This window comes from Daktulosphaira vitifoliae, unplaced genomic scaffold, assembly GCF_025091365.1.
Source record: "Daktulosphaira vitifoliae isolate Bord-2020 unplaced genomic scaffold, ASM2509136v1 Scaffold_5, whole genome shotgun sequence".
Lineage (NCBI taxonomy): Eukaryota > Metazoa > Arthropoda > Insecta > Hemiptera > Phylloxeridae > Daktulosphaira > Daktulosphaira vitifoliae.
The window spans coordinates 29007825-29035714 of NW_026099576.1; the positions used below are offsets into that span (position 1 = coordinate 29007825).

General features: G+C 29.5%; 1 protein-coding gene across 3 annotated transcripts in view; it reads left to right on the forward strand.

The window, feature by feature from the left end:
• The window catches only part of LOC126908689 (uncharacterized), a 107484-nt gene that overhangs the window by 19434 nt on the left and 60160 nt on the right, over window positions 1-27890 (forward strand). The window contains exons 2-3 of one of the 3 annotated variants that reach the window (XM_050690989.1): window positions 3006-3076; window positions 25156-25212. The exons of 1 other annotated variant lie outside the window; for it this stretch is intronic. The gene's annotated coding sequence lies outside the window, so the exon portion shown is untranslated. The remainder of the gene's footprint in view (window positions 1-3005; window positions 3077-25155; window positions 25213-27890) is intronic. One more of the 3 variants, XM_050690988.1, reaches the window with a different exon arrangement.

Genomic DNA, 27890 nt, shown 5'->3' on the forward strand with positions numbered 1-27890 from the left:
TCGTTATTAATAATTAACTTAAAGGCATCGTAACATTTAAAATTAATTAGAAATTTTCATTGTAAAAACGCTTAGTCGATATAATTGTTACTTTTTAATAGTTTAAGAATAATAAAAACCGTCATAAAAGAACCTGTCTCGTTAATATTATTAACATTTTTAATGAAATAAACTTTTATCAAAAGAATTTTTTCATTTAATTGTTTAGTAAAATGTTGCTTAAATTACGATATGAGATGGTCTCTTGGAGTGTGAAAATCACCCGACTCAATTTTTTTATATAAAAGAAGAAACATAAAGTACATCATTTCAGTATTAACAATAGAAGTCGATTTTTCAATAATTAATTATTCCAAGAAAAATTTGAGATTTTATTTTATTAACAAAAAGTTTAAATATGTCTTAAAATGTTATATTTATAATTTCTAGAAATAAAATTATCAACATTTCTATATAAGTGTTTTTAGAATGGAGACTATGGCGCATATTTATTTGGCTTTGAGGTACCTTGCTGTTTAAATAAAATAAGATATCTATTGGTAACAAAATGAGTTCTGAAACTTACTAAAAATATCATTGGATAGTTTTTCTCGAGTAATATGGTGTCATATACGCGTCCAACGTTTACCAGTATGCATAATTAATATCCGAATGAAAATAACCATTTTGCGATGTTAATAATTTATCAGCCAACTCAACTATTGTTTATGACTTATTATAGCTTAAGTGCATAAACGTATACGCGTCAGAGGATTATACACAATGTAATAGAGTGCGTGTGTGTGTGAGCGACGTAAAATTCATATATCACAAAAAGTTTCGTCGTTAAGAAAAGCGTTAAAAAAATGATTGTTCCATAGTTGAAAACGATTAAGGTAAAAGTTCATTACAACGATTTTGAACCGGCGCAAGGGAGAAGTAATAATAATACTCCGAAACCGACGTAGGTATACGTCCTATACACAGGAAGAGTTTTACTATAGCTCATTCAAACAAGTATAATGTTATATGTATACACCTACCCATTCAATAATGATAGCGAGGTATGCGGCCGAGTGAAAGTTTTGTGGCCCCAAGTATTTCCATGCTCACATAATATATTTTATGAAATTAGTTTTCCCGACAAAAGGCATAGTTTCAAAAGTCTAAAGAAAATCTCAGACTCTACGGTTTCGCTTGAAACGGTACGCGAAACGAATGAACGGTCTGTAGCCAATGCAGTTATTTCGACTAGTTATAGCTATTAAAAGATTGATTAATTAACGGTTTGATCCGAATGGTTTGTACGGTCGGTATTCACTGTAAGGCGTACCTAAGGATTTTTTTTTCATATCTCGATGCGCAACTAAAACTCACAAAGGTAACGTTTAAAGTGTAAAAAAAAGACGCTATTTTTAATTATTTCCATGGAATGTACGCGGAATAATCCCTCGCAGCGTCTGTGCGACATTTACCCCTTTTCACGTTGTGCGCCATTGTGTTTACACCGTCGGGTCTAATATTATATTAATAGAATTGGTATTATTCACGCGCCATAATCGTTTGTAATATCGCGAGAAACGTGCCGGAACGAGCTTGGAACCTATGAACATTTTCTTGGATTAGTGATTGAAAAAATAAAAAAGTTTTTACATAACTCTCCGAATTAGCCCGAAAGTAATTTTCGAATTTTCGGTGTTTTTTTTGTTGTGCCGGAATAATTATTTCCACACGTCAACTCGGCACGAAGATTTATTTCGGGTAGAAACACGCCACGGCACAATTAAATGCAACGATTCTACGTGGGCGTGGCTTCATAGACCGGCCAAATAATAGCGTATTGAAATATATATACACACAAAACACTGGAATGGAATACACCCCAACGTTACGTTTGCATAATTTAAATACAATCTGTCACACTACGCGTAGCCAACGGTCACCGACATTCGGTTGTCTGCACGCTGTTTGCGGTCTCCTGTCGATTCGGTTTGCCGCCGCTGGGTCGGTGTGGTGCTTTTATTGAGGCGGTGGCGGCCGACCGCAGTGCTGAGCTCCGGCCCAAAGAGATTCCGCCGCAATAACAAGAAACGCGTACAACGAGGCCTTTGTGATGGCACGTTCACTTGAATAGTATCCTATGTCACTTTGGACGTCGTCTGTTTGTGCACAGACGACATCGTTTCCAGTGACTTAAAGGTCGTTGATCGGTCACCGTAATTTAGATTGATGAGGGCGTCGTAAATCCCACGCGACTACCAAATGTCGTCTTGGGTAAATTTTCAAGTATATCAGAGTCCGATTTCAATATTTAGTTAAATTAGACGGGACCCTTTTAAAAATAAATATGTATGTAGTTATGGGTTTTCTTGGAATTTAATTTGGAAATTTTTATTTGAAAATATTATATCCTTGGTTAAAAAGAATTAAAAAAAAATTTATATTTTTGCGATAAACATGACAGTTCTAGAATATATCTTTGTTTTTCTAAAATTCTTTTACTTATTTCTGTTCATAGCTGAAATCTAAGCAATACGGCGACCATACAGTTTCTTTTTAATTTTTTGTAAAATTTCAAAAAGGTATTAAATTGTTGGATTCATTCAACGCTTTTGTCCCTAGAAAGTAATACGAAAATATTAATTAAATTAATAAAAATTACTGTATTACGTCCTTGAGGTGTTACTCTAAAAGTCACGCGAAATAGATTATTTTTAAATTCTTACAGTATATCGAAATCATGCAAATATATTTCAATTTTAATTGATAAACAAATCCGTTTCATTAGCTTTGATACGCAGCTGAAAAGGTATTGGTTTTACTAATACACTTATTAATAACGATAAAAAAAATAAAAAGTTTCATTTTCCAATCAATTATCTTATTAAGTTAAATCGTTTTTATTGAAAGCCCATGACAGTGGATATTAAACATATCGATAAAGCATCATTTTTTTGTGAGGAATAAACATGCAAGTGCTTATTTACTAAAAACTAATAATACATATGGTTTTTTGTTTGTTTTAGGTACCTATGGTTGTTTTATTTGATTAAATAATACTATTGGTATTTCCATTTTTGCAGAATTCAATATCTCAGTATGTATGTTTTTCAATTACTATACATTTTAATGAGCGTATTTTTATTATAGATTATATCTGGCGGATAAATACAAAAAAAAAAATTACACATTATACTGGTACCTTTACTAATGTATTGATGCGTTATTTCGTAATGTTTTACTTTTCTTTGGAAAATACATTGCAAAATATCGAGTAAAATATTAAAACTAAACGTATTTTATTTAAATTAGAAGCTTATAAATTAAGCAGTGGATTAATATTTATTTAATATCATAACTTAACATTAAAACTTTGTAAAAATACTTAGTTTAATAGAAAGGTCAATACATGACCTTTTTAAATTTATTATTATAAATATTATTTTATGTTCTATGAGTGTGATAATATTTACTATTTTCTTACAGTTAGAAATATTAACAATACACTATACGTTTTTACTATACTTTAGTATACTGATTTAAATTTAATTTGGTTTTCATTTGGGGATTACCAGTAGTTTTGAAACTTTGATTTCAAATGTTAGAATTTGCATTAATTTTATGTTATATACTATTCATCGCATTATTCCATAGAAAAACTTATTTATTTTTCCTACTTTACATGAACAACTATGATACGGTTTGAGATTTATAGTTCACGTTTTATAAATTTATTTTTTCTGATCATAAAGTTAAGTGCAGATTGAATATTTATAAGCTGCATGAGTAATACATACTACTATAAATTGGATCGTTTATCTTGCTCTTTTGTTGAATTATTAAATTACTACTTTTTTTGTAGAATCTTAATTCAATATAAGAAGTTTCCTTGAAAATAATCGAACGCATTAAATTAGACAACTTATCACAACAAAACAAATCTATCCCCTTATTACTTTGAACGATTTGCAGTATATTTTAATTTCCGTTATTAATCTGATTGTTAGTAAATGAAAAATGAACTTTTTTTACCCCATAAGTCCACCTCTCATGTACAGCAACTGTGGAACTGATGCGGATACTCTCTTCGTCTTGGGGAAATTGATCTAAGTGCTTGACTCAATTTTTTATACACCTAACACAACTCTAAGTTTATTAATTGCGTTCGCTGGCTCTTGCTGTGGTTGACGGCCGACTGCAGTAATGCGGTAATTGTTTTTTATAATATTCCAAAAGCAAAAAAATATAACTGTAAATGACGGGCATCGATCGTGGGGAAATTTAGTAGAGTTTGTTGACAAGAGACAGTGAAATATGTTATGTCAAGATACTCGAATACATTTGTCCATTGGTAAAATTGAGTAGTTATGAAACACCTAAACATTTAGGCTGTACAAAAATGTAGTCTTATCAACTTTTAATTACACGAATTCCAAGTAGTTTTATAATCAAAGTATTTGCATGCGTTGTATAGTTTTGAGTTTGTCCGTAAACGTGACTAGTTGATTACATGCAAAACACGATCCTGACGGAGAATAGATTTTTTTCTACGTTTCCGTTTTAACAACACCCAAACCGTTATCTTTGTCTCCGTTTACTTTTTTTGGTACGGAAATAGCCGAACCAAGTTCCTCACCTATCCTTGCGCATAATAACCAAATGGTTATTAAAAAAATCACCTTACCCTTTACGTTATAATTCCCAACCTAACAAGGTGTTTTACATGAATCAAGCCTTTTACTAAAAATATCTACTAGCTAATCGTTTAAAACTTGTTCGGTTCATCTTATTATATTTATAAATTACTTTTTCCTTTACCGTTTTTGCGCAGCACAATTATAATAATGCATTTCGCTGTTTGGTAGTATTTAGGAAGTAGATTTTTTTCATTAATAACAACCACCATAATAACACTAATAGGTACCCTTATTCAAACAAAATTAATTTCTCCTAATGGATGAACCGAATATACATGGATGAAAACCATGAATATCATATTTCTACCATCATCTTTTTACCAGAACCCTTCAACTATTCCATATCAAATTTAAATAAACCTTTTAATGAAACTCGTCAGCATTCACCAAACATGATCTGAATAACAACGTTTTGTCAAGGAACGAAAACGCATAACATAATATAATAATAAACTTACAAATAAATTAATCTTAGAAACTAAAACTTCTTTTATAAATAAATTTAATACCATAGATGTTGAATTGTTTTAATCGTTAAGTTTATTAAGATTAAAAAGTTAAAAATAACTGCTTAATTAGTTTGATGAGAAACACATATTTTAAGTTAAAAGCTTATCACAGTACGGTCTTGGGATATGGGGACACGGTATAGTTGGACATGTAAAGGTGATATCTGATAGCGATTAAAATTACTATCATAAAAAATGCTTCGATGTTGAGAGTATTTAATTTTTAGAAGAAATTATTGGATTACCCCAAAAACAAATGAACTCTCATTATCTTAATTATATAATGATTACAAGTTTCATGATATATAAGTGTAATACACGAATAAACAATTATTATAGCAATTAAATTTAGTACGAAATTTATATTCAATAATTTAGTATTGTAACTTTTACGGAGAAAATATATAGAGTTATAAAGTAGCTGCATACTTTGTTACTTCTCTATAGCAAACGAGTATAAAAATTATAAATATGGATTACAATTTTTGATTACAAATCAAAAGGAATAAAAAACAAAAAAAAAAGAAAGTTATCTTTTTTAATTTAATTATGATGTTATTATTTAGTTAAACGTCATTTCAGTTATGAAATTAAAATTTTAAATTATCATTAAGTATTAACAGCTAGAACATTTTTTTTAGAAAGGGTAGCCCCTTTCTTTTTAATATATTTATTGGATTGAAAGTGAAAGTTGCAAAATTTTTCCCTAAAAATATTTATAAGTATCACTTAAACCTTATTTATTATTTTTTTTGGGGGTGAAAGAGTGGGTTAAGCAGAGATACTTATTTCCCCCTTATACTGTGTAACCTTAAGTATAGGCATAAATAAAAGAAAAAAAAAAGAGTAGAAAACTATTACAACGTGAAAAAAGGTGATTTTTACATGAAATAAACTATATTTCGTTTAAATTTAGGGGCTGTTCAAATATAGAAGACAAGTTGTCAGTACAATTTTTTTCTTCAAATTTAAGTATGTAACATAAACTTAAATTTAACATATGCTTGAAGTTTGGAGATTTTCGAAACATTTTCAAAAGCTAACGTACCGTTGAAAAAAAAATCGGCTTTGTGTGACCTGAGAAAAAGTGGTGGCAGACACAAAAAAAAAAGTATAAAATAAATACATCATAGTAAATTAATACCTTTCTAGTTTAGCATCGAAACTAAATAAAATGAAAGTATTACTAGTATTAATCAACTAGTTTTTCCAGTAGTAATTTTTATCTTGAAATTTTAATAAAGCAAACGATATTTTATTAATATATTTCTATGTCTCTTTTAGTTGAATAAACTATGATTTTAGGCGTTGTCGAGAGCTATTCTAGAAATACTCCGTTAATACAAATTTCAACCATACAGTATCAACATCAAGAGCACAACTTAAGGACCCTTATTGCTCTTGTCTAAAATGTTATTTTACATATGCGTTTAGTCAGTATATTAAAGTGGTTTTTAATTTTTTTGTAGGGTACGCTTTTCATCATTCAAGTTTTCATGAAAACCGCGCTGCAAAACCTTTTGTTTTGACTTAGTTTGACGAGAGCTCGACTATACTAGTCATATTTCTAAATGTAAAAGTATCTAAATATTCAATTCATAGCCATTTGTGTATTAATATATATATATATATATAAGAAGATCTACGTAGAATGAAAATTATAGAGGTGTTATATAAGGTCATATATAAATTTTCGTGTAATGACTAACAAAGTGTGTGGTAATATTATATATACACATTTTACAACCCAATCCTCTTCTAAACTTGTAATAAAGCGTATTATATACTATACACAATTTTGTTACTATTTGATACACAACTTAAGTTATAGCTGTATTATAATGTTTATAACTAATTCATAAATTAAAAATTGATACTTTTAACCTTATAGAAAATAAAATATTGTCATATTTGACCTTGAGTATCATTTTCGAACTTTTTTTTATTCATCTAAAGTTATTCATAAAATATTATGTTCTAAATATATTTTTTCGAAAACTTGCATGATAATATATACATTATAAATATTTCCAGCCGATAAGAAGCCAGGATGGCTCAGGGGCAAGATAAATGTGCATCTTTGATTTCACTAGGGTTATTTTTAATAGCAAAATTCTAATATTTTATGTAGTGATTCTACTCTGAAATATGTCATGCGAAATATTAAAAAAAATAACATTTTATTTTGAAACATATAAACTAACGTTGAAATATTTCATAAAATTTCATAATATTGGTATTTTATAGCTGTTTCAAATTCCGATAGTATAAAGGTTAAAATAATAGTTGTTTTTTCAATAAGTAATTGTTAAATCATTCTTGTCTGTATAAACTACATAAATGATAAGTATATAGTAATAAGTTAACAATAAATAGTTGAATTTCAATCTTTATGTATGAACGGAGAAGTTTTTTATTGCTTGAAAACTGAAATAAAAGTGTAATGTAAGTTTTAATGACTAGAATAATTTTAATAGGGTCGTTTTTAAAACTAGCTTGAAATCTTATGAATATCTAATAGGCTCATATCTTTTTACTTTAAACAGAATAACTTTGGTTATCAATAAATCACTTATAGAAAGCTTTCTGTGTAACTTAGCTCTATATGAAGCAGAGACTTAGACAATACTAAAGGCTGAAAAAGCTAAATTAGAAGCTTTTGGAGAATGGTGTTGTAGAAGAACTAAAGTTTTTATGGACAGAGAAGATAAAAAATGTTGAGGTTTTCAGAAGAATTAATACACAAAAATCAATATAGAATATGCTAAGATTGAAAAAAAATATGGATCGGACGAGTAATAAAGAATAGTTCTTGGATATCCACAATAATAGAGGGAAAAGTCGAAGGAAAACCAGGAAGAGGAATGAATAGAACTTCATTTCTGAAGCAAGTAATGGAAGATACTGGAATAAGAAAATATTTAGAGTTGAGGAGTACTATAAGTGAAAGAGATAAATGGAGAGAAACATTAACAATTATTTAATTAATCTTCGGATTGAAAAATAGTCACTGGTAATATAAATATTGAAGTTTGCATTAAAAATTTTGAAGGATTCATATTTAATTTATACTTTGAATATTTCGTGAAAAGTTTCAGTGAAATATTTCAATTTATTTTGTTTTATGAAATTTTAAATCACTAGTTATAAAAATATAATATATGTTAATAAATATATGACGATAAGTATATATTATTTACTTATCGCTATTAAATTTGCTGTATTATACTTCATAAATTTTTTTGTTCATCCTGAATGGTGTTTTACACATTGAATTTGTTATTTTTGCTTTTACGTTATCTTTTTTACAGTTATTTATAATTTATGGTTGTATCACATACAAACCGTAAGTACAGTAAATCATTATGTGAAGTTAACCTAGTTTTACTAAAATTTATTGCTTTTGTTACCTATATCAGTATCATTTAAAGTTTCTATGATATTCGTTTGCTTCGGTTTATGATTTAAACTTTAATCAGTAAAATGTTGAACCAACTGACGAAACGAAACATTTTAATTATTGTAGCCGAACAAGAACAGAACAATATGATTATTGCGTCAAACGATTCACTGTTCGGTTTATTAATTTGCAAGTGTATTAAAAACAATAGAAGAGAATTTAATCACTTGTTTAGTCATTCAAATCAATCCACCCAACCAATTAAACGGATGAAAAGCTTTAAATAGTTTCGTGTCACCTCAATTAATTTCGAAATATTATCCATTACCAAAGTGTTCCGTGGCCGTATGGATTTTCCCTTAAACTTCTATTGAGCCTTCACCCAAGTACGGTAGCAATACGCTTATGGTGGTATTTCGATATACTTCCGGTTGTTATTGATTACCCCCTGCGCCCCCCGGTATCCAAATAGTGGTATTATATACTACCGATTCAGACCCGAATCCCGAAAAAATAGCTATAACGCAAGGAAATAATTCCTCTGGTAAAAAAAAAAAAACCCGTTGTAATAAAAAAAAAGGGGAAATATTTTCGCGTGCTCTTACAGTTGATCGTCGCAATAACTCATCGTCCGCAGTACAAATTTGTATATGAAACCACTTTTCATATAATATCATTTACATTTTCAGCACAGTTCATAGTGTACCGTAATGAATTTGTCGGACATTTATCAATGGAATGGCCTCGTGACTGTGTCAAAATCCTTTATGCCACTCGGTATCTCCTTTGGAAATGTTATTGTTGTATTATTAGAGTAAACAATCATACGTGTAATTGTGGTATACATTTTTTGTTTAATTTTCATTTACACCCACAGAATGCTCATTCGGTAAAATATTACCGGCACACGCGTTCAGTATAACTTTTGTGTAAACTACGTACACAACTACCGTTCTTGCTAAAAAAATCATAATCACAATAACCTCCCCTTTGCACACCGGGACATGATAAATCGTGCGCCTCCGGTCACGCTATAATGTGTTGCCTCCCTTCTGGTTACTTATTTTTACCGTGTACAAGCTTGATACACGGCCGTTAAAGGGGAAGGTGGTGGTATGTGTAGGTACGGTGAATTAAAATAACCACTAGGCGTTACATGGCGCTGTGTATTACACTGGCCGCCAACAACCCTTGTGTCGAAATCTCCCCGTTGCCGCATTACCTCTGATTGCGTGTTGCGCCTCAACACTAGCGGCTCTGAGTTGTATTGTACCTCACGGTAAATAGGAAAGGGGTGTAGAGTTTCGGTTTTGCTGACCGCTACCGCGTAAACGTGTTTATTTGGTAGTTGCCGCCATCGTCTGCGTTGACTTTTAATGATTAAGACATTATGCGGGCGTGGTGTACCTTGGCTAGCGTGCACAATCCATCTTGGTCTTGATTATCGCTTAATCAAACAGCTATACACGTTTCAAGCACTTAAGTCTACTAGTAAAGTATTAAAAAATATTAACGAAACCGCCAAACCGTTTCATCAAACCGATTTCATGACTCATGTATCACCGGTAAGTATGATTCATGTATATTTTGATTTTTTGAAAATTTTTGTTCAATACACGGGACAATGATGTAATGTGAAACAGTCATGAACAAAACAAAAAAACATTTTAATTGAAATTCTAAGAGGAAATCTAAAGGTGCATTAAAGTTGCTTCCGTGATTTAAATTACTTTAATCACGACTATGAACGAAAATTGTTGAACATTAATGAAATATTGTCAAAATATAGAAATGTTAATAGAACAAAAACAGTTATATATAGCTTTCTAAAATAACTAATATTTGGTTTTAATTAAACGTTTTATCGATATAGATGAACACGTTTAATTACTAAAAGACTCTGGTAGGTTGGAAATGAATTTTTATATTTTTAAATGAAACTTTATTTAATTGCCATTGATATAAGATGGCTACAAGTTTAATTTTAAGCGAATACAGGTCAAATTTACATACGAATCATTTCATTACGCTTCTTCAATAAATTATATTGAGACCTTAAGATAAATTCGCTATAAGGCCGAACAAAAGTTTGATTAGTTACCACGCCTCAACGTACCACTACGTCTTGTGATAACTTGAGATCTTGGGATGAAATAAAGTTTAATTACTGTTTGTATCGTATAAATTTTACGGCGAACCTGAGACGTATTGTAAAGTAAGATTATTTGGGTTGTTAGCTAAAAAATAGCGAAGAAAAATATATAATACAAATACAAATAACCAGTTAACTTTAGACGATCTCTAGTTAGTTTTGAACTATGAATGAATTTACATTTTTTAAATACCTATTTGTTTGTAATAGTAACAAAAATATACAGAGCGAATTAAATAATTAGGATTATAGAATTAATCAAAATTAATGATGGTTTGGTCATGTTATGAAGAGAGAAGAATCTGAAGCTGTAAGATTAGTTATAGAAATGAATGTCGAAGAAGAGGTAGAGGAAGACCAAGAAAGAGACGGAGGGATTCTGTTGAATGCGATATGAGGACGGTTGATGTGAGCGTAGATGATGTGAGAGATCGTGTCAAGTGGAAGTTTAGGATAAAGGTGGCCGACCCCAAGTATTTGGGATTAAGGTGAGGAAGAAGAAGAAGAATTAATCGAAATATATAAATAATGTTGAAAACTTTATTTTTAGTTTCTTATATTTGTTTTTCTCAATATATCTATCATGAAATATTTTTCATGTTCATTCCTTATACATTATAAGGGTACCAACGTGATATTTTTAAATAGCAATAAACATATTTAACTAACTTATAATATAAGCTAGTTAAATATGTTTATTGTGTTTAATACATTATATTAAACACATTTTATATGTTACAATTCTTATTCTTAGGTGGTACGAGGAAATTTTTAATTATTATTAATTAATTAAAGTGTTATACTGTACTACTCAGAATAACTATTTAATTTTATTAATTGTCAATTAAAAATACATTTCATATTTCGTTATATAAACAATTTTGATCATTTTATTAAACATACAATTTAATTTTCAAAATTTTAGTTAGTTTATGTATCTCAGAATAAAATGAAAATTTACAAACTTTAATATCAACATTGATGTTTGAATACTCCAGTTAAACGTACAGTAATTCGAGCAAATTACCAAGAATTAATAATGAGATGCAAACAATAATAGTTATTATTTAAATCTGAGAATATGAATTGCATTCATCAAATAACAATAACTACATAGTTAAAACGAAAAATAAACTTGAAAAGCTTTAAAGTGATCAATAATTAAATTTTTATTTAAAAGGGGTTGGGTTAAGAAAATAACCGTGTTAAAGAACGTAAGTTTTTTACTACATTAAATTGCTTAAAGATAGTGAAAAAATAAAGCATACTGAGTTTAAGAAAAATGACTTTTATTAAAAAATGCTATTAAAATTTTTATGAATAACATTAAAAATAAAATTTGGACCAATATGAATTATTTTATTCGACATTTAATTGAAACACATTATTTTAATCATAAAGTAATGTGATATTAGCAATAAAATTTAAGTCCAAATACATCCATTGATGTTTACAACAAATTATCATAAAAACAATTTTATACATTTATATAATTCAATATGCATCATAAAAATTTCTAACTAACAACACTAAACTGTAATATACTAGGTAACTGTAGTGACCATATTATGGTAATTGTATATTAAACTTATTATGCCTTTACTTGTACCACAATTAATAATACTACCAAAATTTATAAAGGAGTTAAAAATTAATAATTTTTAGTCAACATTCAACATTTGACTCAAAATTCTTTTCAACTTGCTTTTATTATATTTTACATTAATGTAAAATAGTCCTGAATTAGACAACAAGTAAATATTAGTCTCTTACATATTAAATATGTATATATTAAATATTAAATATAAATTTTATATATTTAGCTTATATTTAGTCTACATTGAATGAAATTTTATTGCAATAATCAATAACCAATTATCCAATTTTATGTTTTTGAGTTTACAAACGATTTAGAGTTATATTTATAGAATATAAGTAACCAAATTTATACTTAACGTTCAAATTGAGTACAATTTACTGTAATTATATAGAATTTTTTTTATTGGGAATTTTAAACTACATCTATTTTAAAGCATTTTCAGGAGAGTTATTATTTTTAGTGCTAGAATAAAAAATAAATCTTAAAAAAGTCATAGATATGCAGTAAAAATTGAAATAAAATGTTTTTAGTGAATTTTTGATATTAATGTAACTATCAATCAAGTAAAAGATGATTATTTTGTCATTATAAATTTTCAATAAATATTCTACTATATTTTTACATTTAACATTAAAAAGGCTTGAAACACAACACAGTCATAAGCAGTTCTTAATATGTGCAAATGATTACTTTTTGTTCTTATATGAATGTAACGTTTGAAGAGCATTTTTTTTTGTTTTAATAAGAGTTGTTTTATAGTATAACTTGTATCATCTATTATAACTTATAGTTGTGTTCATTTATTTATTTTTTAATGGAAACATATATTTTTAATTATCTTATAAAGTAGTAAATTATTAGGAAAATGTGTGATCAATAACAACTTTTTGACTTTAACTTCGAAAATTATTAACATTTTTATACCTATTCGGGAGGAGAGGAGAATTGTCTAATGATAAATATTGTCATACTCGCGCCATACCTCCAATTTATATTGTAAGCTAAACTCCTGACAACAAGATTAACTTTCCAAGAACCCCGAGGAGGGTCCATCATGGACCGAGGCAAAGCCGGAGCACCAAGGATTTTGAACCTTATCCTAGGGGAAAAAGGTTAGGAATAATAATTTAATACAACAATTATTAAAATTTATTCAAAGTTCTAAATTAATTTTGTGATAAATATAACAAAATAAAATGGAAACTTAACACTCAATCAGATTTTACATAAATTAAAGTAAATGAACAAATAATAAAATCTAATTTTACAAGTTAGGTAGAAGAAAGACTAAATATATGTCTATATAAATGATACACGAGGAGAAGAAAGTTAAAATTATTGTAAAAGGTTAGACACAAATCCATCCCAAAAAATGTCAAGAATATTTTAATTTAGGAGAATAATTTGAGCTTAATTAAAAATATCCAATTAATTTTCATAAGTTATATATATAAATCTTTTATAAATAGTCATACCCTAAGTAGACTTTGTCTTTTAAAACCAGGTAATTAGTTCAATCGAATCTTATTCCTTTATGCACCTGAAATCAAATCTAGAGCATCATAATGGCCGGTATATACTCTTTAACTGATTAAACGGCAACACATAGTAGTTATAAACTACAAGTTGTTTTGTTTATTATAGCCAGTCTACAACTATAATTTTGTGAAAATTAACCAGATACAATTTATTTAAATAAATTATATTAAATTTCAATGTCATAAGCATAATTACCATGAATCAATTTAACGTATCAGTAATACCAAATATATGGGACACATGAGTATGACAGGTCCAACATGCAAGGGTCAAGGTAAAGTGGACATGTCACCAACGTCAATGGGTATTTTCTACATAAATGTAGAGGACCCAATGAGTTGTTCACCATGTCCACCCTGACCGATGATACTGTCAGTTTATGGAACAAGGGTAAGAAAGAAGAAATAAATTTATAAGAATTTTCCTACACTCATCATATAAAATGATATTTAAACATTATACAGTTAATTATTATTTACAAACCAAAAAAAAAAAACAGACCTCATGGCCAGTTAACCAAAAAGAACAAAAAAATACACACACAGAAATGCAATGTCCAAAACAAAGAATTCATACCACATTACAATATAATCAGTTGAGATGTCCATTAAGTTGATGATGAAACGTCATAGTTAAGTTGATCAAGCCATGGGAGAGGGTATTGAACAGTGCAGTATTTAATATGAGAAAATACAGATGGTAGAAACAATTTATTAATCTACTCAATAAATTTGTGTGTATATGCGTAACACAGAACCTACAGATATACGACGTGTACTTTTTGAATACAGTTACCTGTGTCTCTATACTCATCATAATTTTATTACGTTACAATATCTTAAAAGGAATATTCTAAACATAAACATTATTTTATGAAAAATGGTGGTTAGCGATAAAAAAATTACTATGTTTATTAATGTGCGATTAAAGGCGATTAGAAATAAGTTATGCGTGATTAAATTACCGAGCAGTGTAATTTAGTAAATTATTCAGCCGCCTTTTTAATTTTACTTCTCTATTTTGCTACAATTACAACTTTGTGACACTTGTATTTTTACTACATTCCAGCATAGTCAATGTGTATCTCAGGCCCAGCAAGATATGATAGAAGACAAATTATTCTGTTTTATATTATTGTATTAGTTAGACAGTAATCATTTATTTTTACAAAAGTGTTGTTCTTTTATTTTATCGATCCACAAAATAAACCTCATTCAACAATTTTTTGAAGTGATATTGACATCGATATGGTTTTATTATTATTTCACGATTGTCATAATGTTAACACGCCAAAACAAATATTAGTTTCAGTTAGTCAACCTTTTTTCCAGTTTTGATGGGATTGGAAAAATGCAAATATGTGCTGTTTGTATTTTATGTTATGTTAAGTTTGCTATTTACAGAGTGGACAATGTTGTATATTTATGGTTTGCGTAGATCTTCCGCTTATTTATTTATATAGTAACATTCCCAATTGTATACTATTTCAAAAAATAATATCTTGGTTTTTTTACTGCTGAAAATTACCCGTGGAAATCAGTCTTTGAAGACTGAGATTACTATCAAATTTTTAGTAGCATGTCAAAAATTGTACTTTTTGTCTCCATCGTGAAAAATTGAAGTAAATAACCATTTTATAATAAAGAACATGTCTATCTGACTTATTCAAATTAAAAAATATTTCTTACCTCCCACTTCACAAAATTGTGCATTACGATGGAATAATTTATTTTCTTACACACGATTTTTTTTAGAAGACTCATTAATAAATGGATTTTTCCGTATAATTAACATGTAAACACTGCATATCCCTTTTTAAAATATCGACAACACTGTCGACCCTTAAGATAAAAAGCCATAACAAGCTTATTTCAAAGTTAAAAAAATAAACATTTTTGATCAGACGAATTACTAGTTACAGTTACGAAAGTAATAATAACCTAAAAAACAGTGTCATTAAACATTATATCAAAAATATTACGATATTTTAGAAAATTAAATGTTTTTTTATTATCAATGTTTTTAATTTGAATAGGACTAATGTACAATTTAATGTTAATTCTATTAAACCGTGTAATATTTACGTATTATTCAAACATAAGCAATTTTTAAAAATCATGCCTAATTTTTTTTCTAATAAATAAAACAAAGAAAAATACTTCTATAATTCAAACATCGTAACTAATTTCAATCATTTATTGTATTGATATTAGAATCTCCTTAATCTTTCAAGGATAGTTTTGATCTCTTTGAACATCACTTAGTAAACAATACAGAGATTTATTTTTATTATTTTCTCTACGAGTACACATCCGCCATTGTTTAATCGAAAAGAGCAAACATTCCAGTTGTATTGACGCAGTTTGTCAGAAAAAAGACCACTGCGGCAATTTTCCGCTGAATGACTTTATCACATTGGTTTTGCTCACAATGTTGTATCTACGCCTCCGTTTCAGTCGTACAAAATGAATGTGCAATGATTTCAGTACAAAAAAATATCATGTCTTTTACCAAAAACCATTGACCATCGCTGATTTTTGTAATTTGTTTTGTAAAACGTAACCATTCGAATGCTTTGCTTGAGTTACTGTAGGCTTTTATGTTTAGTATTTAAATAACAAGGAGAAGATATGAATATGATTAAGTATTAGAATTAAGATGGTATTCACCAACTTGTCTCTAGTAGATATTTAATTATTCTTGATCAAAAAATTGATTTTTTTTACTTTCAAGTCTATTATTAGGAATAGTATGATAAATTATCGAATTTGTGATAATTTTACCGATTTTGACTTTTATATATCAATCATAAGATGTTTTAGTTCTATTATTTCTTACTTTGCGGTTGAAATGTTATCATTGGGCTTTGCGATTGCAGAGGACCGTATGATAAGTGAGTTTTCTAGAGTACCATTTCATTAATTGAAGAAACGGAGGAAAGTCAAGCAAGGGTGATGGGTCGCAGTGACCGTTTCTCGTAGGTAAGGGTTGTATAAGCACAACGTGGCATATAATAAAATATCCTTCAGGGAAACGCAATCTGGGTCGACGGCACCAGCGCGAAAATCCATATAACGTCACCCACCTACTCGCCGCAAACCATCTGAATACTCTCTCGTTTTCGGTGCCATCTGCGCGCGCCAGCGGATAATGATAGATAGTAATAATGAGCGCACACAATAATATATAGACAGACTATGGGCCAATAATCCAAGTCTAATGGTTTTTATTGAAAAATAATATTAAATTGGCTTCACTCGTGGTCGCGTTGTTTGACAGCAGCTGTCTGGAATTGACCTTTGCCGGCAAATTCAATCACTCGACAAAGCCCAAGACAAAGCCCGAGCCACTTTACCACAAACCAAAATCCTTTATGATATTTCCATTGTCTCAAACGAGTATTTGATGAATCGAAACAAAATATTATCTAGTGAATTAAATACGTTACTAAAGTAAATTAGATAGATAGGTTAAATTTCTTATTAAATTTTTTTATTTAAATAAAATAAAATTATGTAAAATATTATTTTACATAAATATACCCAAAGAGTACCATGTCAAGATACTATAAAATTTCAATATTTTACCGCTCAAATAAATAGACTTTGATTGACACTTAAAGTTATATAGCTAAAAAAGTTATTAACCAAAAGGCATTTATATTTTTGTGAGTCTCAAAATACTATCCTAAGATATCAAATCACATTATGACATTGAGCTTCGATTAAACTCATTTTTGTAATTGTACTACATCATAATTACTCTAAAAATAAGTTAATTAGGATGGCTAAGTTAAGAGCTACGGGTACCAGCATCTTTGCTTTAAAGACGAAATCATTAATTAAAAATAAATGTCTACATAGTTGTAAAATAGAAAACTGTTTGTTTGTAGACATAAAATTTATTTTCTAGAGTTATTAACATTTTTATACCTAGGAGGTAGAACAGATGCGGTTCAAAAATGTTTAATTATAAATATTGTCGTACCCGTGCCTCACCTCTAGTTATATTTTTAAATGGTAATATTTTCCAGGAAAAATGGATCAAAAGACGTTACCGTCCTGTAATTTTTTTAATTATATCATTTTTTATTTTATAAGCTAGCTAAATATGCATGTTGTTAATAAAAAAAGAATAATTGATAAATCAAGAAGTATAGAAATCTAAAAGTACGAAAATTAATTTTCTTACCATAGTTATTTTTTTAAGAGAATCGATAGGTTAGTGTTAAAAGAATAGTCGTGTAGGTGTAACTAAAGCATGAATAAAACAACAGGTTTTCATAAGACACTTACAATTATTAATTATTATACCAACAAAAATAAATTATTTTTGGTAATTAATATTTTTATTACATTACATAATAACTTGTTTAAAAATAAAAATATCTTGTAACAATTCCTTTAAAATCAAATGAATACTTTACATTTCTTAAAAATAAAAGCCATTTATTATTGTTTCATTATAAAGAAATGTTTAAATATATTTTTATGCAACGAGGGATTTTTATAATTTTGCAAGAATAATACAACTTAAAATGATTACCAGTCTCATTTTGTGAAAAATTATTCAAATATAGGATTTAGTTACATTTGATTGTATTGTTTTATACATTAATATCAAAAATGAAAGAAATTCAATTCTACTTCTCAAAATATTTTCACTCTCTACAAGAAAAATATTTCATTTTATTCATGTTTAACATTTATCCATTTACATTAGTATGCGAATGGTCAAAGATAGTTGACATAACTTATGTACCTGAAAAAAAAAATCATTAGAGATAGGTTATTGTAATCCAGGAGGAATTTTCAAGTGCGGTCTCCCAAATATAAGTTCCCCTAATTATGCCCAAGGGTTTGTATCCCCTATATCATTACCATCCCTATTCCAATGGCGCATAACGAAAAACACTTCGTTTAGACAATAAGCGTCCGATTTGTATACTTCCACGTACGCTGGACCCTAACACATAAAATAAAGTTCTCAAATAACGCTCTTGAGTATTCGATAGACAATAGTCAGTGACTGTTATGAACCTAACACGGACTGTTTTATATAAAACAATAGTAATAATAATTCGCTAAATACATTCTCAGCTAAATCTGGTATTGAGATGGTTGAAAAATAAACGCCCTCGATTGAGAAATAATGTGATTGGATTTATATTAAGTCTCTCGGCATCGTCATTAACGGTCTCTCTTAATTCGTCAAGTTAAACGATTATAATAAAAATAATAGGTTTCATAATATGGTGTGCGTATTATCATTAATGAGTTTTCGTCAACATGTATGGGTACACATCCTGATTAAGTTTTAATAATTAAATGTTATAAATGTCGTGGGAGTCATTGTTGATAAAATATTTTCTCTTCTATCTGCTCTCCTACGTATACATGTTGCAGGAGGTTAACAAGACGCCGCGGTGTAGCCGCACTTCCTCTGTTTTCTATTGTGCCTTTTAATGAATTTCTTAAAGCTGTCACAGTAATCTATTGTACCCACGTTACCGGTTCTCATCCGCTCAAATAACTGACGAGGACTTTCTTCCAATGCTCCATCTAAATATATGACTTTTTATAAGATAAGAAAATAATATAGACTTGAGCTTAGAGCTTATATTACACTAAAAGCTGATTGATAAATTCGATTTGGTACTTCTCGATTGTACACCGTGCAGTTATATCATGTTCTTCGAGTCGCAGTAAACGACAGCCATTAGTGTTTCTTGAACATTTTGAAGTAACGACAAGGCTGTGTGAAAAGTAACGCTCTTCTGTAAGTGCAATTGTGTGTCGAAAGTAATCGAGAATGTATTGAAGTAGCATATTAATCTAAATTTTGGACGATAACAGTATAGGTGCACGGCGAAAAAACATGTACGGCACATACTATACAGCGACACATTCAGTGCTAAGGATAGAATTGAAAAGTGGTGTGGTGGGAATCGATAAAGTCATAAAATAAGTTTGAACACGAGGAGAGGTGATTTCCGCGACTGGATATGGAACTACGGGGATCCTAGTGAGGTTGAGAGTGACGACTGAACTGCTGCGAGGTTATCCTAAAACGAGAGGAGTACTCGGCCGGGGGATAAAATCTGACCGTTAAATCCTTATCGTCGGCAGTAACAGGGTAGCCGATATTTTCTACAATAGGGGAATGTATAGGACGAAATGAGGTAGTAAGAGAATGCATACGGTAGTCGGTGCATGAAACAAATTCGTGCGAAATCCGGCTTTTGCTGCTTGCTCTCTTCATACTTTCTCCTATTTCATTTTTCTCTTATTCACCAACACGTCCACAACAATATCTGTTTTTCTCATCGCGTCCTCTTACTTATAAAATAGCGCTGTACGCCTTTGCCGAGTACCATTGCGTCCCAGTGAGTTATTTGCCCCAAGAGAGTTTTCTCATATAATAACAACACAAAGTGTTCATACATATAACACAGGCGTATTTATCTCGGAGCACTTAAAATACATTGAGACGTAGCCGTTTACTGTATCTTTGGTTTTTAAAAACACATATTGTACATAATGAAAAAACTTCGCGTTGGATTTTGATTAAAAAACATAACTCTGATTGCGATACCCTACAGCAGTATTATTATACATGTAGATCTTCTACAAATATTAGCTGTGCGATATTCTGTAAACATGACACATACTATAGTAGATACCCATCAACTTTTTGTTAGTTGAAAAAAATTGTACGTTACTTTCTGTTTCTCTGCATAATTATTTTCCCGTGTACTTCAAAAAGTTCTTTAAAGAATATGTTTAATTTGTATGGAAAAGCTTCAGGCGCGATGGTAGTTTCTTGGATTAATACAAAAATTAAATTTTACTGTTTAGATTGGATTTTAACTAGATATTTTTGATTATGATAGTGAGAATAGTTAAAAAATACTTCACTAATGATTATATTGATGATCTATCGCAAAAAATAAACAGTGCACTTTTAAGAATTTTTTAGGAGTTCCATTTGAATATTTTTTTAATTAAAAATTTAACACAAATTCTAAATTTGGAATATTATAAATTGGTGGGATTTCAAAATGTAATAATTAATGTTGATGTAAAAAATGTACTACGTTTATTCCGTGTTTTAATTCATAAACAAAATAAATGCTTACTTTTTGTATCCATATAACAATCGATTTGATTTCCCGAACTATCGGGAAACTACTGCACTTAAAAATATCCCCAGGATATTGTAATCCAATCGGTATTAACCAACCTGCGGATGTAAAAAAAGAAAAAAATAAACTATCGATATTACATTTTTATTAGAGTTCCAATATTTATAAATTGCCAATTAATGTTTTAATCATAATATTCTTCGTGTTTTCTTTTTTGTTTTGAAATCCAGTTGTAGTTGTTTAAAGTTTTCCTTTGGTTTTTTATTTGTTTTAACAAGACAATGTTCCCAAAAACTAATCCTTTCCACAAATACACGATAATATCAGCATTTTACTTTCAAATGCAAACCAGAAGCTATTAAATTTAATAGTAGGAAATTTATTTTGTTTAAAAAGGGACACTTTAATTTTAACAAGCTATTTGTGAAAGTCACAAAAGAATCTTTCACCGTCTTCGTTTTAACTGGAAAGTCTTTATTTGGAGCTAATTAATGTCAGTTCTAAAAATAAACGGGGCTTGGGCCATTGTTTTAGTAATTTTAATCGAAGTATATTGATATAAAATAATGTAAAAATACATGAATGGTATCGTAAATGTGTTGAATTGGTAAAATTTCAATTAAGTATTTTATTGGTTTCGACTACAGTTTAAAAAAATCTATCGAGCCTTTGTAAAAATGTTGAATGAAAATCTCTTTAGAAGAATTCCACTTAGTAATTTACGCGATGACTTTAAAAATGTATTCATTTTATAAATTCAATGGGGCATTTTATAGTAGAAAAATAATCAATGAATTGAACTGTTAAATTTCTAAAAATTGTTTACATCTTTTAATATTTTTACACCATATAGGTTGCTGGGACTTTATGATGTCGATTAATATTTAAGTTGTAGATTAAATGTAATTAAATTAAAATTTAAGTCATACATTTCTGAGATTCAAGTAAACTGCGGAGTATATTAGAAGTATTGACAATTATTTTCACATTTTAGCTAAATGAAATCTTAAGCAGGGAGTCTGTATGACTTGTGCTGAAGTCGCAGACATTAAAACGACCTCTATGTTTAATTATTCAGACGAAGCCGTCTCACTGCATTATATTATGTTGCACTAACACGCTCACACATAATATGTGTTTGTATACATCTCTATGGTAGTATATCGTGTTCGTTTGTCTTGTGGGAATTTAATCGTGTTCATTTTTTTTCACTACCCTTGAAGTATGCATGCTGTGTTAAATTTTAATACTATTATCTAGTCGAGTTTGCTCATTAATTGAAATAACGTGCGGTGAGCTCTGTTATAATTCATTCGATCTGCTGGTGAACCGTAAACTAACTAATTGGAGATGGATAGATGTACCTTTGTTTATTGAAATTTCATAAAGTGAACCCTTTTATCCGATTAAATTATTCAAAGTATATCAAATAATGAAAATCGTCTATACTCTGAAATATTATACTTAAAACAACAGCTGAAGAATCCAACAATTTATACACTATTCAATTCTTTGGAAGAGAAACATTACGTTGAATATGAGAATAAGTCGGATGATCCGAGCCATATAGGTAGAATTATGTAGCGTTTTTATCCGGGAGAATCCAAGTATAAGGTTCGGATACTTTTTGTTTGAAATAAAGAAACATTATTTGAATACCAAATGGATATCGATAACACGTACATTAGTGTATATTCACATTTTATATATTTTCTTAAAGGCTTGGTGACCGACATTGCGAGTAAAAAAATATGGCCAGCCAAAATTGAATTTCAATAATATCAATCATAAATGCACCATATGAACTAACGTATAGTTTATCACATACTCTCTTGCGTGACTGACATTTTTACTATTTATAGAAAACATTATTATTTTTTTGTGTGTGTTCCATAGCGTGCTAAATATTACGCTAAATATGTGGGGTGAATTTTTTTTTATAAAATATTGTTGTTCGTAAAAAGAACATGATTTTCGCAATCACTTAAGCTTACGCTTTACATAGTTCAAGTAAATGAAAGTGTATTGCGATGAATTGCGTAGATATTATGGATGTTGAAGAATTCTGTGCCATGTAATTAATTTCATAAAGTTAGTTACTAGTTTACAAATTATACAGCAGTAGAGAAAAAATTCAATGTAAACTCAAAAGATACTCGCAAGTCCGTACTTTCATTTTACGTTTAGTTATTTTAATTACAGCGACCGCCTTGTTCGTATCGACATAATAATATTTCAACGGTTCGCGTTGTCTTAGCATTTCTCTCGTCATCTCGCCGATTACTCCTCTTTGACTTTTGATGCAAATTTAACGTGTAAAATACTTTTGATAGTGGGTTTTTTTACACCCTTTACGATTTCAACGAGCTCCACAATTACTGACACGATACCGTTGACGGTTATTGTTCGGTCTCTCTCCATACACGTGTCTCAGAACAATGACCGACATAACATAACATGCCGCGAGTATACACGAGTATCACAATAACAATGGGCACTCGAAGGGATGGCGACACGGTAAATGACAGTGTACATTTTTATGGAAACCTGTGTTGAGCGTAGTAAAAAAAAAAAACCCATCCGTGTGACATTTTTTTACGCTTACGTAAAGCGGCCCTTTAAGTATTTGCGTTGCAAAGGCACAAGTTGGGCTTTTTTATTTTATCGAAACTTACGGCTGATGTATTTGAAACGAGACGCCGACAAAAATAAAACTTATTGAATATTCCGACCCGGCACAAATGTCAAATGCATGTTAGGCGGCCTACGCGACGTCTCGTGAGATTCCCGACCATACTCAGTTCGCTTTGGATACGAGTATTATTTTGTTTTGTTATTTTAAACGTCCGTCAAGAGCGTCTTGCCGTTATGTAATAATAATTCTATTGTCATAGCGGCACACGACCTCTTCCGGTCAATGATGTGTAAAACTAACGGGCGCAAGGACAAATTGAAAGCGCTTACAAATGACGGTCATTTCGACGAGACACGTGCCGGCCTGTTATGTCACGTCAAAAAACAAAGTCGATTTGGACATTTTCGCACTTTACCGAAGTTATCATGGCGGCCCGATAATGATTTCTGCCATCCAACCGTAAAGAATCGCTATTTGCTTTTAGATTTCTTGTTTATGATAAAATGAAATAATATGCGCAAGATGATTTTTTTCATACCGTTCGTCTTCCGGTTCGTTATGCCGAGTGTTGAGAACTTTTCGGCCATATTTCCCCCGCTCGCCATTATTACTTGGAACGCCGTGCGCGTGATCGCTTCACGTTTTTCATTTTAATAGTGTTCATTCGTCGCACGGCACCAAACGCCGATAAGACACACACACACACCCACACATAAACAATATATTTTAAATTGTCATGTCTTAAACGGCTAACGGTTATTTATCTTTTACGAGACTTTAAAACTTTCTGCGCCGAAATTCGATCCGAGATTTTTACGTTCCATTTGCAGTTGACTTGTACTGGTGCACACACACACACGGCCACTTACTCATATTAATGATGACGCGCGTTCGCACATGTCGTCTTGAGTCGAACTAAAAGAAAGGGGGAAAGGGTTGGGTTGGGTAGAAACGAGAACAGAAAAAACTACCGTAAGTTTTTCGTTAGATATTAAAAACGATGGGAACGGTCGCGCTCCGTTTGTTTTTCTGATATTTTTCAAACGCTTAATAACTTTAAGTGCTCGTTACCGTTTGCTGCAGACTCGCCGCTGTCTATGAACCGACAGCAGTCGTATGGTGAAAACGAGTGGCTAAGTGAGATGTATCGCCGAGACGTATCCGAGTCACGCCATTGTTAAGGTTGATTTGTAAAAACTCACTTCACACAAACTGTTTTAAATTATATTTCGCATTCTAAATGATACGTACCAGTTTTGAAGAATTTCATTTTGCAAATTATATGAAAATATAATGAACACACACAAAAGTCGAATGCATTTTGTCACAAAAACAAACGTTTTCGCAGAAACGAGACACATTCCATAGACGTCACATTGTTAGCAACTATCATTCCTTATTATTTCTATTCTATAACAATAAACGTATTGTTTTACGTTATAATCGCGTATAAGAGTTCTATATATTAAATTGATCGTTATTACTTTTTTATTTTTTCAGGTGAGTTTCAAGGAAATTATTTGGAAAACTCGAAGGACGTCTGGCTGATATTTTCAAGTGAGAAATGTATATTAATATAATAGGGTGAAAAATAAACTGATTGCAGAGTATACGTCTAAATCATAAATGCAATTTAACAGTAAAATGTAATTATGTATTCATTTAAGTTTTTTAATTATGCGAAAGCGTCTTAAAAATTTTACGAACAAAACTTATTTGAGAATATAACAAATTAACGTTTAATTTGTAGTCAGCAAGAGTGCTAGAATAATAAACTTAACGTCTTGTGTTAAAAAGTGATTTGAATGCTCTTTTTCCCTTTGTTAACAAAAGGTGAATTTATTTTTGTCTGTGTTCACTCGTAATTGTTTTTATCGACACCAAATCCGTCGCATTTCAATATTTCTAACTTTATTGTCAAGTCGGACGATTTCTACGTTTTCGTGTTATTACTTAAACCATTTTCGGTCTAATGTAGTTTAAGTTTTTAGCTTGTGTCATAAGCAGACTCAATAGTAGCAGCTTAAATAAAAGAATACGAAATAGTTGCTAAACTTTTAAGTTTTGCTAATGTAAAAAAAGTTTCTAGTGTCTTGAAGCATAATAAGCATTTTTAAATGACATAAAAAGTATATATTATGTTACTGCGTTATTTTTTCTTTGGGGTTTAAGAGAAATTTTGAGATTATTCAACTAGGCGAAAATATTAAAAAGAAATCTAAATGAAAAATTACCTAAATTAAAAAGTACAGAAACGCGCTGAAAATGTTTTTTTTTCATTATCACATTTTATTATACAGTGGGTACACTCATTATTACATTAAATGTATAATCACAATGGAAAAGCGTTTTAATCACTTTTCATTAAAATTTTTAAAATGTGCGCGTTCATTTTAATTAATACGACAACAGTAAGTAACTTTTATTAATGATTCAGACATTTTAACAATATAAAAATGACTGCACTTCAAATGTTATATCACTAATCGTTAACGGATAGGATTATTGACATGTATCATTAATCATAAAAGAAAAAAATACTCATTTTTCTGTTGAAGTAATATATGTTAAAATATACTCTTTATTTGAATAATTTGTATTTTATTTTAATATAGCCATGTGTAATAAAATGTGGTTGAAAGTTGTTTTATTTTAAACACAAAACTTAAAAGGGAAACTTGGTTACTTTCCAGATATTTGAAATGTTTTATTTTTATGTGTTATATACTTGTTTGGGTGTTTCTTAAAAAGTTATCGTGTAGCAAAAGCCTACACTTTGAGATAGTATTTTGTATATTACTCCAAGCTTTTTATTAAATAAATGTGTGTGAGAGTATGTAAGTATCTGATGGGGCCAAAAAGAATTTAAACAACAAACGCTTTAAACTTTTCGAAAGAAAAAACTCGCTTCTCAAACTAAAGATTAACAATTCAGTCACGAGGTACTAAACACATATGCTGCTAGATAAAAAGCTGCATAACTAACTTCTTTTACAGTTCTGATAGAATACGCCAGGTTTCTATGGTCATATTCATTGAACACGCCAAGTGCAATATATAAAAAGTCATAACACATAATTCAAACAATTCTTACTTTAGGCACTTAACATTCAACAAATATAATACAAATCATAGTATGTGTGTTGTAAGTAGAAGCAGACTGTATAATTTACTTAATTCATTTTATTTAGTCTATTATTTTAAAATTTCTTATTGGTAGCTGAGCTCGGTCAACAAACCAGAACTTCACCCTATTGCATTTTAATCGATGCAAACCATTTATTGATCAATGTTCTGTGAAGTTATCCAGATAATATTATAACAGAAGATGAGAAAGGAACAAAATAGATTGAGCTAATATTTACATCAAATTTTAATTTAAAGCTTCGATTAAACACTTTTAACATTTTTAATTAAATATAAGTGTTTTTAATAACTTAATAATTTTGAACTATTTTCTTCTGTTACTTGAAATTTCGCAAATAGTAATTTATTTCTTACGATTTGATATTAACTTTGCAAAAAGGTTGTATACTTTAATTAAGCATGATTGAATTTTGTTAAGCTTCTGTTAGTTAAATTTCCTGGCATTTAAGTAGTAAATCACTAGAAAAACCATTTTATCAACAATTCTATATGGTTATTTTGGTCGTAAATTACCCCTAAAGACATTTTAAATGTTTTTATTTTATTTAGGAAAAATAAAATAATTTTTTTTTCAAAGTTTCATACTCTAAACTACAAACTAAAATACTCTTTTAATTAAACATAGATATTCAAATCTTGAAAGCGAATTTATGATGAAAGTGTTATAAAATACCAGGAAGTCACAAAAAAATGCTCGAGGTGTTATTTCTAACTTCTGGGATCCATAAGAGAATTTTAGAAAAATATATAGTAAATAAATTTTTGACGCTGAAAACTTTAAAATAAAAATAGGACAATTAAAAATAATTTAAATAGCTATATATTTTTAAAGTTTTAGACTTGAAAAAAAATTTAAACAATTTTTTGATAAAATTGCAAAATAATAGTTTTTTTTTTACGATAAAATATTCTTACGATCACTAGTCGGTGAAATAATTCAAGTGTATCAGAACTAACTAATAATTTACCCTAAAACAGTCAGCTAAATAATTTGGTTGATTTATTTTTCTTTTATATTTAATTTATGAAGTCATTGTACGATTTTTTTTAGTTTCAAATAGTAAAATTAATTCATTACCAAAGGTTGA